General features: G+C 42.9%; 1 pseudogene; it reads left to right on the top strand.

The window, feature by feature from the left end:
- Positions 1-879: 879 nt before the first annotated feature.
- LOC126606623 (late embryogenesis abundant protein D-34-like) overlaps positions 880-12349 on the top strand; it is a 40122-nt pseudogene continuing 28652 nt past the window's right edge.

Here is a 12349-nt window from a genome sequence, read left to right as displayed (position 1 = left end):
TGGTTATATCAGGAACTAATAAAAACTTGAACTACAATCCTCTTAGATGTGAGAGGATACTAGGATAGGATAATTTAGTGTCCAATCCCGATTCCAAGCAACTTGAGCTACAATAAAATTAACTAATTTCTTTCATTGTTCAATGAACTGATGAGTGTCCTAAGCTGATAGATGAGAAATTTTTAGTTGTAACGAGAACATAAGTGGTATACTACGTGTTTTAATAGGAGTGGTGAAAATTTTTATTTTTTAAGTTATTAACTTTTTAGCACACATATCTCACCATTTGTATAGTGATACGTGATATACCATTCTATGTATCGATCATACTGAAAAATCTCGCTAAGGGCTGGCAATCTACCAAATTGCAAACGCAAGCACTACTGATTAATGTAGCGTTACAAGTCGAACTGTCCTGGCCTTTCTCTCGACACGTCTCCAAAAAACTCCACGTGTCAATAACAGTCCACAACTATATATCACCGATATAAAAATCTCATGTTGTTGTGCGTTTGGTACGTGGGACGGGACGGGACGGAACGGGACGAGACGTTCCGTCCCGCGTTTGGTGCGCCAAAAATGGGTGGAACGGGCTGTTCCACGAGACAGATTTTGGGTGTTTTTGCGTTCCACCTCCCCCCTGGAACGGGTTTGTTCCACGTCTGTGGAACACAATGTTTTACCATTTTAAGACAAATATACCCCATGTCTTTTTCAAAAATTACACATTCGTTCCGTCCCGTCCTGTCCCGTCCCGTCCCGTTCCGTTCCGTCCCGTCCCGTCTGCGTACCAAACGCACCCTTCACGTATGTATAGAACTAGTCAGAACCACCAAAACTGTTGAAAAAACGTTGTTTTATCACAAAATACTGATAAAAATGAGCCAGGAATAGCCACGGAGGCATCAGGAGGACAAGCCGGAACAGATCAAATACGGCGGTGTTTTCTCCATCTCAGGGCAACTAGCTGACAAGCCCGTTACACCGCAAGATGCTAACATGATGCAGACCGCCGAGACCATGATTTTCGGGCAGACCCAGAAGGGCGGTCCAGCTGCTGTCATGCCGTCAGCCGCCACCCGAAATGAAAAAGCCCGTCTCGTCCCCCATGACAAGGCTACTGATGTTGCTGGAAGTGAAGGTGTCACTGTTAGCAAAACTATGTCCTCGGCAGCGTTGTCGTCCCTGAATTAGTTGGTGGACAGGTTCCCAATCTGATCTCAATTTAACAATACTAATAAATATGTTAATTATAAAACTCACTTAGATACTAAAGCTTGATTCAATTAACAATAAAACTCACTTTTAACATGTTAATTATGTCTAATTAATATATACTTTTTGTTTCTTCATACATGTTACGTCTAATACTAACTTGCATATTTGTTTGGGCCTGAATAGAGGGTTTAGGCTGAGAAGGGATAACTCGAGTTGAAAAGTTATGGTTCTCGACCCAGTAATTATTCTTCAGGTCAGTTCGCGAAAACGTGGACTTGACCGAGTTTTAATAGGAATGAGAGTGTTAGAACTGCCAAGGATCATGATGAGTTTTAATAAGATTTGCATTATTCTAAGGATTATAACTTATGCTTGATCAGAAAAGAATGAATTAAGTACTAAAGGAATTAGGTTCAGAATTCTAGTTCAGGTCAAAAAAGTCGAATCCAGATAGGTTTGAGTTTCAGCCAAAGAAGGCAAGAGAAAGGATAGAGAGGATATCCAGGAAACTGTCAAGAAGGCAGAGTCCTATCATGACTTTACCTTGAGATACCTGTGGAGCTAAAAATAATTAAGAAAATTATGGAGGTGACACATGCACTTTTGGGTAAAAATGACAAAATTACATTCGAGGCATACCGGAATTCTCACGCGCATGCAATGGACAATAACGGTTCAATCAAGCAGGAGTCAAGGGTGATCAAAATTGTATTTATTCAAAATCCTGTCATCACTCCTCATCAAATCCTCACTAAAAAATGTAACTCTCATTTTTTCTATTCAATTTGTGATTAATTGCCAAGTTAATTGCAAGATATTATTTAACATAATATCTTGCAATTACACTCACAATTTGACCATATGTGGCCGACCCATATTCTCCAAATATGACTGATCACTCCCCTATAAATAGCCATGTTTTCCCACTAAAAGGCTAAGCCATTCTCTACCCAAAAATTCCCAAACACATTCTCTTTCAAATTCTAACTTTCGCATTGGAGATTCTTTGGTCAAAACCCTCCCCCCATTCATCGTGGCTCGTGAGGCTTTTGACCTTAATCGTAGGTGTTATTATTTTGCATGCAGGTGCATTTTCGTCAAAGGAGAAGATAGCGGAAATTTGCATCCACAAATTGGTGTTTTCATTGAGAGTCTTGATTCACATGCTAGAAGAAGACTTTCATATTCAAAGTTTCTCATTTCTTGCTCATTCGTAGATTTTTTTATGCGTTCTTATTCCTAGAATTTTTTATAAAGTTTTTTGAATAAATGTAAAAGAAAAGTATAATGACTAGAAATTCAGAAACCACTATGTTCAAAGATTTGGACAATGTGATGGAGATCGTGACGTAGCCCTACCACAACGATCCACGAGACTTAACACGACGGTTAGTGGAGCGGCACCACCGTGGCAGCCACCACATCAGCAACCATTGTAGCAGCCCTTGGCGAGCCCATGGCCCATGGTGAGCAGGGAACAACGAGGTAGCCATAAGGCCACGCCAATGTGTAGTAGTAAACCCAGGTGCCAAAGGCAGCCTAAGCCGCTGCCTTGGTAGCGTAGGCCTAAGCTTAACGCACTGCCTAAGTTGTCCAAGGCCAGCGCGAGCCCAAGCTTAGCGCCTAAGCGCGCCGCACTTAAGGTAGCATGTACACATGGCCCAACCTATTCTGTAGCCCTCCTAGCAGCTCAAATTGGTCCAAGATTGGTTCAACTGTCCCAACTTTAAATTTCTAGACTGACAATTGAACAAGGGGGTATTTTCACCCCATTTCTCCGTAGATTTGACATTTTCCAACTTAAATCTAGCACCTAAAGTCCATTACACTTCCACTACTCAGGTAGACGCATACCGTCCAAGCTCTTCCAACCCAAATGGCGAACAACACTTATCCCGAAGTGTAATAGAGTTGACAAGCACCCTCGTACAGCAGACGACCTTATTGAATCAGCTATTGCAGCATATCGAGATGCAGCACGCCCCAAACGAGGTGTCTCGAAGTAGGACAAGGGCAGGCGAACCTCTCCAACAATGTCCTGGCAAGCAGCCATTCGAACGTTTAGGCAATGTACACTCCTGACTAGGCCCCCAAGATAACATATATTCTAGTCTTAGTGCGCGAAGGAGCGTGCACTATTGGATAGGCCCATGGACGAGCATACACTCACAATTGGGGCCATATTCTGATAATCAACGTGAGCAACCTTCCAGGTGAAGTGTACATTCGCGAATAGGTTGGCAAGGAGCATCCTCCACCGCATATCGGAGTAGGCAACATAACGGATGGAGAGAAATAGTCACTCAATATGGCTTAAGTTAAACTAGCAGCTTAAGAGAAATTTGCTCAAATGCTAGGAACGTACCACATGCACCGCAACCGTGACATAGACAAGTCGAACACATGGAAGAGCAGATTAGACTAGCAGGTTAAGACCAGGGGCAGCCGAGAGCTCCGTTACCCCAACAAAAGAAAATTCAGGAAGAAGTAGAGAGGCTCTTGATGGGACGAGGTCACTGATGAGGCACTACAATGGGACATGTCCAACATAAGCAGGTCACCCTTCACAGACGAGATCAAGCAGGTAGAGCCTCCACACAAATTCAGCATGCAATATTTCACATCCTTCAAAAGAGATGGAGACCTAGAGGCACCTAAAGCATGATCGAAGCCCAATGATCTTCCATCGGAACAACGACGCTCTCATGTACAAAATATTTGCCACCACTTTATAAGGCAAGACGCAAGATTGGTTCCATACCTTGCCATCATAATCCATTTAGAGTTTTTATGAGCTTTCTTTGGTTTTCACCAAGGAGTATTCATCATATCGCTCGATTAAGAAGAAGTCCGACCACTTGTTCAACATGAAAAAGAACCCAAATGAGTCTCTCCGCGATTATGTGAAGAGGTTCAAAGTAGAGAAGGCAAAGACAGTTGGATGCAATGACTCGATAGCTAGTGCAGCTTTCCAAAAAGAACTTTCAGCAGATCTCTCACTGTTCAGAGAATTGATCATGAAAGAAGATCTAACTCTGACAGACTCTTTCGCTTTGGCAGAGAAACATGCACTTTGGGACAAGGCATTGCAACCAGACAAGGCACCCGAGCAGCCTAAAAAAGAATCAAAAGTAACTCAAAAGAAAGAGGACGAGAAACAGTACAACAACAAAAACAGGTAGGAGGCCAAACGCAGAGACCGATCCTCAATCAAATGGGTCCCGAAACCGAATAACTACTTTAAGTTCTTGATCCTGATCCCCCAAATCCTCCACGACATCAATAGCGAACCTTGGTTCAAGCTGCCGAAGCAATCAAAAGGAGCTACCTCAAAGTTAGACCATACTAAGTACTAGGCATTCCATTGAGGTCCCGATCTCACAACTGACGACTGCTATACTTGGAAGAACTACTTAGAGAAGCTAGTGAAAGAAGGTAAGGTCGACAGATACTTAGACAAGCCATCTGCGCATTGTAGAAGAAACACAGACGTCGACAAAGAACCACCAACCAAGGCAATATGGATCAATGACATCTTCGTCGAATTCGAGCATTTGGGAGCCACTAACAACTCTAAGAAGAGAAAGATCCAGCAAGCTCTACTAGTCTCATAGGTCCAAGCAGTCAACGCCCAACTTGGACCCATCGTTGGCTTTATCAAATAGGATGTCGATGGCGTCAACTTCCCACATAACCGTACTAGTGGTATATGTCCAACTAGCCCACGCTATAGTCGACAAAATGATGGTTGACAATGGAAGTGTAGTCAACCTACTTCAGCTCTCAATAATTCAGAAGATAGGCCTGGAAAACATAATCATACGCCGAATAGAGGTATTCACAGAATTCAACGAACATCTTGATTGCCATCGGCAACATTACACTTGAAGTGAGAACACTGCCAGTTGTCTCAAAGTAGATGTTCACGTTAATAAGTGACTCGTCTCCTTACAGTAGGATTCTAAGGCGACCTTGGCTGATAAAGCTGAATGCCATAACCTCCGTTAAGTGTCAAAAAATCTGATTCTGCATCCCCGAAGGAGGAGTCGAAAAAATCAAGTCTGACTAGGCCATATCTCGACAATGCACTGTGCAAGTACTGAAGAAGTAAAAAAAAGAAGACCTTTACCTCTAAAGAGGCTACCGAGGTCCAAAGGGACGACAAAGCTATCAAATAGCAATTACGGCAGACAGATCAAGAAGATGGTGTCTAAATCAACGTGCCAACAGACAAAATGGGATGGAAACCCAAAGAGAATGCCAAACACATCATTCTTAATCCTCAGCAGCTGGGGAAGACTGCTAGAATCGGCTCATGTCTGAGCCCTAAGGAAAAGGAGGAACTCATGGCTTTTATTAGGGAAAATCGTGATGTCTTTGCATGATCACTTTCTGACATGCTCGACATTGACCACAAGATAGCTTGCCACAAGCTGCACGTCGACCTCCCTGCTAAACCGATGAAACAAAAGAGGAGACATTTTGCACCCGAACGATGGCGATCATCGAAGCGGTAATTGACAAGCTATTTGAGGCTGGATTTATAGAACAGGTAGCACACTCAACATGGCTTGCCAACGTCGTGCTAGTAATGAAGAAATAGAAGGTCAAATGGAGGGTTTACGTAGACTACACTAACCTCAACAAAGCATGCCCAAATGATCCTTATCCAGTTCCTCAAATTGATCTACTAGTAGATTTAACTTCTGGGAACTAGCTGCTCAGTTTCTTGGACATATACTCTGGTTACAACAAAATAACCATGCACGAGCCCAACAAGGAGAAAAACGCGTTTATGATCGGGTGAGGCACCTATTACTACAAGGTCATGCCCTTTGGCCTCAAGAATGTGGGAGCCACTTACAAACGACTGGTAAACATAATGTTCAAGAAGAAAATTAGACTAATCATGGAGGTCTATGCGACGATATCATGATGAAGGGCAAGCAGCGATCATACTATATCGGTAACTTAACGGAAACTTTCAACATCCTTAGAAAGTACAAGATGAGGCTCAATCTCGCCAAATGCACATTTGAAGTATCTTCAGGTAGATTCTTAGGGTACCTAGTAACCCAAGGAGGAATCGAAGCACATCTTAAGAAGATCTGAGCAATCTTAGAGATGAAGTCTCCAACTTCTTTGAAAGAGATCCAAAGCTTAACCGGACGAGCAGCCAGCTCAACCGCTTTTTCTCATGGTCCACCGATTGATGTAAGCCTTTTTTTTTAAAGCTATCAAGAAGGCACAACGAGACAAATGGGATGAAGAGTGTGAAAGAGCTTTCCAATACCTGAAGAAGTATTTCACATCACCTCCCTTACTATCTAAGCCAGAAGCAGTGGAGGACTTATACATTTACTTGGCAGTCTCAGGAGTAGCAGTGAACTCTGCCCTCATACGAGAAGAGCTGGGGGCACAACTACCAATATTCTACACTTTTAAAGCTTTTCTCGATGTGGAAACTAGATATCTGAAGATCAAGAAATTAATTTTGTCACTAGTTGTTGTGGCTTGGAAGCTCAGACCATATTTTCAAGCTTATACAGTCATCGTCATGACTCAATATCCTCTACGATAAATCCTACATGGTACAGGTGCTTCTTAATGAGTAATGAAATAGGCGTTGGAACTTAGCCCATACGGTTTAGTTTTTTGACCCTGCACTATGATAAAGGCCTAAGCCTTAGAGGACTTAATAGGAGAATTCATGCCTAGCCTAGGCAACTCAACAAAGCTGCCCAACGGCCCTCGGAGGCAACCGAGCATGCCATAACAACGTCTGCTTCACTCGATGGAGACTTTTAGCATTTGCATGTTAATGGCGCATCTAACTACAAGGGTTCGGCAGCAGGCATGGTCCTTGTTACCCTAGACGGTTATATGGTCGAGTAGGCAATCACTCTAAGATTCAAGCATCTAACAACGAAGCAGAGTAAGAAGCCCTACAAGAAGGCCTTCAAATGGCAAAAGACTTGGCGGTGAACAAGCTTGCAATTCATTTTGATTCCCAGCTAATCACCAGCCAGACTACTAGGGAGTACACGGCAAAACATCCGAAGATGACGCAATACCTAGAGAAGATGCGAAAACAACTTGAGGTGTTTCAGACTTACATCCTCACTTAAGTTCAGCGGCCAAACAATGCCCACGTTGACGCGTTAGCCAGCCTAGGCTCCACCTTCGACCACCAACTCAAACGCTATTTTCCAGTAGAATATCTAGACAAGCCAAGCATAGAGGTGGAGCTAGTAGCCAAGATGTCACAGGTTAGTAAAACTCTAAACTGGCAAGTACGTAGTCAATGGCACACTCTCCATAGAATGATTGGAGTCTAGAAAGCTCCAAACGAAAACAGCACGCTACTACATGTGGAATGACATTCTTGTTTGAAAATCCTATAGTGGACCACATCTCTGTTACCTAGCACCTCCCGACGACCTAAATGTTTTAAGCTAAATCCATGAAGGCGTTCGTGGAAATCACTCTGAAGGCTGATCCTTAACACATAAGGCTCTTAACATAAGCTATTATTGGCCTATTATGCATTAAAATGCTGAAAAGTTAGTACAAAAGTGCGCTCGCTACCAACGCTACAAGCTTGTACTAGCATTGCCTACCAATGAACTACACCCACAGACGAGTCATTGGCCGTTCATGTAGTGGGCAATAGTTTTGGTAAGGCCAATGTCGCCCGTTATTAGGGGCAAAGGCATGATGATGAGACATAGAGCGCTTCATATGGAGGAACATCATTTGCCAATTTTGGAATCTCTTAATCTATCGCCATAAACAACGGCCCGCAATTTGTAGGCAAAGATTTGGCGAAGTTTTTCCAGAATTATGGCATCAAGTAGTACATGTCCATGCCAAGGTATTCCAAAGCCAATGGGTAGGCCGAAGCATCAAACAAGATGATTCTCAATTGCCTTAAGAAATCATTCTCCGACAAGAAAGGAAAATGGCCAGATGAACTTCCCGAATGTTTATAAGCGTATTGCACAACTAGTGAGACATTTTCTCTTTGGCATTTGGTTCAAAAGCAATCATTCATCCCTATGTTATCGTGCTAAGTATTAGCACTCTGGTGCTAAGTATCGAGCAAAACGGAAAGGAGATGGCCACAAATTTAGATTTGGTAGAGGAGGAATGTGAGAAGGTCATCACCTACATCGCAGCCTACCAGCAGCAGCTTCTCTCTAGCTACAACAAAAGGGCCAAGATCAGGCAGTTCCAACATGGAGATCTAGTCCTGAGAAAAGCCTTCATCATAGCCTGTAGAGAAGGCTTCAAAAAGATGGATCTCATTTGGGAAGGTTCGTACAAGATCAGCAGAGTGGGCGGCAAAGGTAGTTACGCCATCGCCACCATGAACGATAAAGAGATTGAAAAACAGTGGAATGCCTACAATTTGAGGAAGGACCATACGTGACCTCCAGCTGTATCAAAGCCCGAAGGCTCAAGCAGCTCGACGGGCACCATCTTGCAAGCCAAAGACTATCCAGTTATTATGCAGTTCCTACCTTACGGCTAAGTTTTCATTCATTTCACTCATTATTCAATGAGGAATTCAGAAGTAATTTACAACTTGGCTCAGCTGCATGTTTACAACAACTGATCACTCATGCACTTTAAAAGAAGACCGCGCCTTTGTTAAAGACTTATCGTAGGAATTGCACCCTCATGGGGACCAACCATGCTCTCTAGTGCGAAAGGGTAAACCAATTCCTTGACACCTACATGGGTTTACTCTCCAATGTGAGAGGATAAACTATACACTTCGAATATCCAGACATGGATGAGTCGGGTTACCCTGTTGTACACGATGGCTTGCGATAAGATTCCTAGAAGTAGCCATAATGATCTTTTTCAAGGATTAGCTAATTGAAGGATTTTGGGTCTCTTAGCCTAATCCATGAAGAACCGGGCATTTGAGACGGAGGAGGCACATTACTTAGTATGCCCTATGGACGGCTGCCCTGGAACCCTAAAGTTGCTACCGAGTGCACTAAGGTACCCTATGGTTTCCAGAAAACTGCCTACGGTGCAACCGCACATTTTTGTGAAAGGTTAAACAAGTTAACGTGCATATACAAAGCCTTATCCATTGTTGACATGCTACGCAGTCAATAAGCTTCACCTCTGCCAAATGAGGAATGATCGTTTAGATTTACACTAATTTCTAAAGTGTTGTCATACTGGCTATGCAACCCACAAAATTGGTAACATAAAAAAGCAAGGAGTTCTCTCGGACATTTGCTTATGAAATTCCATACAACCGCTTACTTTTGATACGAAAGGTTAGTGAATTTCATGACCCAAAAATCTTTAGTGTGTTGTGATGCAGGCCACACAGCTCAACAACTTTGCAAAAGTTCTACACAAACACCTACGGTTGCATAGGCTATGCGGGCCTGTCTGCTTATAGAAAGGTAGCACGTTTGTGACTAGTTTAAAGGTCAAAGGTTGGGCATAAACAAAAGAAGTGAATATGAAGAAAATCGAAGGAAGCAAGTTTATTAAATTTTTTAGAAAAATTGATAAACAAATAGCAAAGGTCAAAGGAGTTCAAGCAAAGTAAAAAGCAACAAGAAAAACAAAGAAAATCCTAAAGGCTACCTTGAAGACTACTCTTCAGCAGCTTGGATATCCCACGACTACTCGGTTACCACATCTTCAGCAGCTATGACGCTCTTAGCAGCGATATCATCCAGCTTCACCCTTCTTTAGCCTGGGCACTAACTTCTTTGACTACGTCACCAATGAAAGCCTCAAAAGTAAAGGCAAGCAAGTCTTCAGGAGAAATAGAGAAGGTCTCCAAGTCTTTCCTAGGAAACTCAAAGTGAAATAGCCTACCAAAGAAATGATCTACATAACCCAGGTTGTAGAAATCAGCCTGACTTTGAACGAGCCTAGCCTTTTTACCTTTTCTGCTTGTTCCCCTCAAGCAGACCAATGCGGACGTGCTGCAGCTCATCCACTTCTTTTTTTTCAGACTTTCGTTGATCTTCAATGCATATTGAAGTTCCAACACTTGAGGTTCCTATCGACGATCTTTTTGAATTGGATCACTTAATTATAAGCAACAATTAACTCTTTATCCATTGCGTAAGCAGCGAAATGAAGCTCCAAAACAGTACGCTCAAGATCCTGAATCTGAGATATGTAACATCTTATCTCTTTCTCTACACTTTCATACTTAACTTGGATTGCGTCAAGCCTAGTCTTCAAGTCAATGATCTCTTGGCAAGCAGTTTCAAGCTGCAAAAACGTGAGGGCATAGACTCTAACCTCTTAATCTTTTTGGCATAAGAATAAGCTTTGACTGCCATAGTCTTTACCACTTCCTTGGCAGCCTTGGTATCCTTTTGGTTAAGAAGCATAGACTCAGCTGCCAGAATGGTGATTTCTGCATCATAACAAGCAGAGCAGTCCTCATATATTCGATTGTATGCTTCACAAATGAACTTGGGCAAACAACCCCTTTAACACAATCGACAAGCTTGGCACACTTGTCCATGTCTTCAAGCAGATATGGTTTCAAGAGTGTATAAATCTCAGCAGCTTCCCTAGAAACAAGCTTGGTAGATTTCTCACAACTGCTCATGCGAGCAGTCTCCTATTTCTCAGCAGGAAGATGAGTGGGTGATGACACCACTTTACCAGCAAAATCTACTTTATCACAGTTTATAGTAGTAAGCCTCTCCAAAGGTGAACCAGACTTAGCTCCCAACGGGTGTTTTGGCACAAATTTTGGCACTAGGGGCACGACATAACCTCTATGCTGATCAATCCTATTAACAATCGTAATAGCCAGCTTTGGCATAGCAGGTGCCACCAGCTAGGCTCTAGCATCCATATCTTTCTTCTCCTTGGAAGAAGTCAAGTCAATCACAATCCTATTAGCAGTAGGCAGACCCTTACGAGCAGTGGATGAAGTTTTTGGCTTTTTCTCTGCCGGCAACTTTTGAGCAGGCGGGGAAGATCTCTTCTTTCCACCTTTATTCATAACAGGCTCCATAACAGCGATCAGATGAGCTAATGCCTCCACCTTGATATGTTTTATCTCATTTCTCGAAGGCAGCCCACATTTCTCTTAGCGAAGATGACTAAGTAGCCAACGCCATTCACAGTACTCAGCGGGGATACCTAAAGCAACATGCACCTTTTTCATATTTGGAGAAGTTTGAGGAGTTAAGCCGAATTCTGAATCTACATAAGTAAAGGAAGACAATCAACAAATCAGAGAGCAACTTAGCAAAAGCATAAAGCTGCCTAGAGACTAAGCAGTCTATTTATTGGTGATGACAATCGTTGGAATGTACAACTCAGGGGAAAAATTAGACTCGCACTCTCCATTTATCTTCAAAGTCTTATTGGCCTAGTCATGATCTCCCTTGCTTTAATGATCGAAGAGCCTATAACGGGATCGCAGCTGCCCAACTCCTTCAATGTGGCTATGTTAAAGAAGTATCGAAATTCGTTGACGGTCAAATCCAAGTCAAAGAATTGGCTTAGATTGAGGAATCCCACCATCACACAGACTGCATTGGGAAAACATTGAGCAGGGGCTTATTTTATGGAGTAAAGCACTTATTCGAAGAAACGCGGCATAGGAAAAGTAAATCCCAACATAAAGCAGTAAGGGTGAAACTTGATGGCTATTTGAGCCTAACTACATGGCTCGGGACTGTTACTTTCTTTTGCACCCTTCACACACACCCTCGACGAAATTGCATGCCTATACGCTTTGAGGAAGTTTTTGAACGAGTCATCAGAATTAGTTTTGAAGTAAGCAGCCTTGAAGTAGCCCACCTTACCCAAAGACCTTCCTTGACGATACAATGGCGGACACCAACATCACTCTTGTAGCTTGAAAAAGACATGCTCGAAGAAATTCTACAAGAACATGAGGAAGAATCATTAAAAAAAATAAGTCAGCGCATCAAGCCCCACGACCCAAGACCACAGGAGCCCAACAACTTCGCCAGGTAGCAAGGCCTGGTCTAACTCCCTCTCGTCCCATAGGCCTCATGGCCCAAATCAATAGGAAGGGGGTTGACGCCTTCGCGCTTGCATGGGCCGAAGCTCACCCATCCACAAAACTAGCCTTGGAATGAGGCTCGAGCCT

Source organism: Malus sylvestris, chromosome 16, assembly GCF_916048215.2.
Source record: "Malus sylvestris chromosome 16, drMalSylv7.2, whole genome shotgun sequence".
Lineage (NCBI taxonomy): Eukaryota > Viridiplantae > Streptophyta > Magnoliopsida > Rosales > Rosaceae > Malus > Malus sylvestris.
This window is presented reverse-complemented; position numbering and strand designations above follow the sequence as displayed.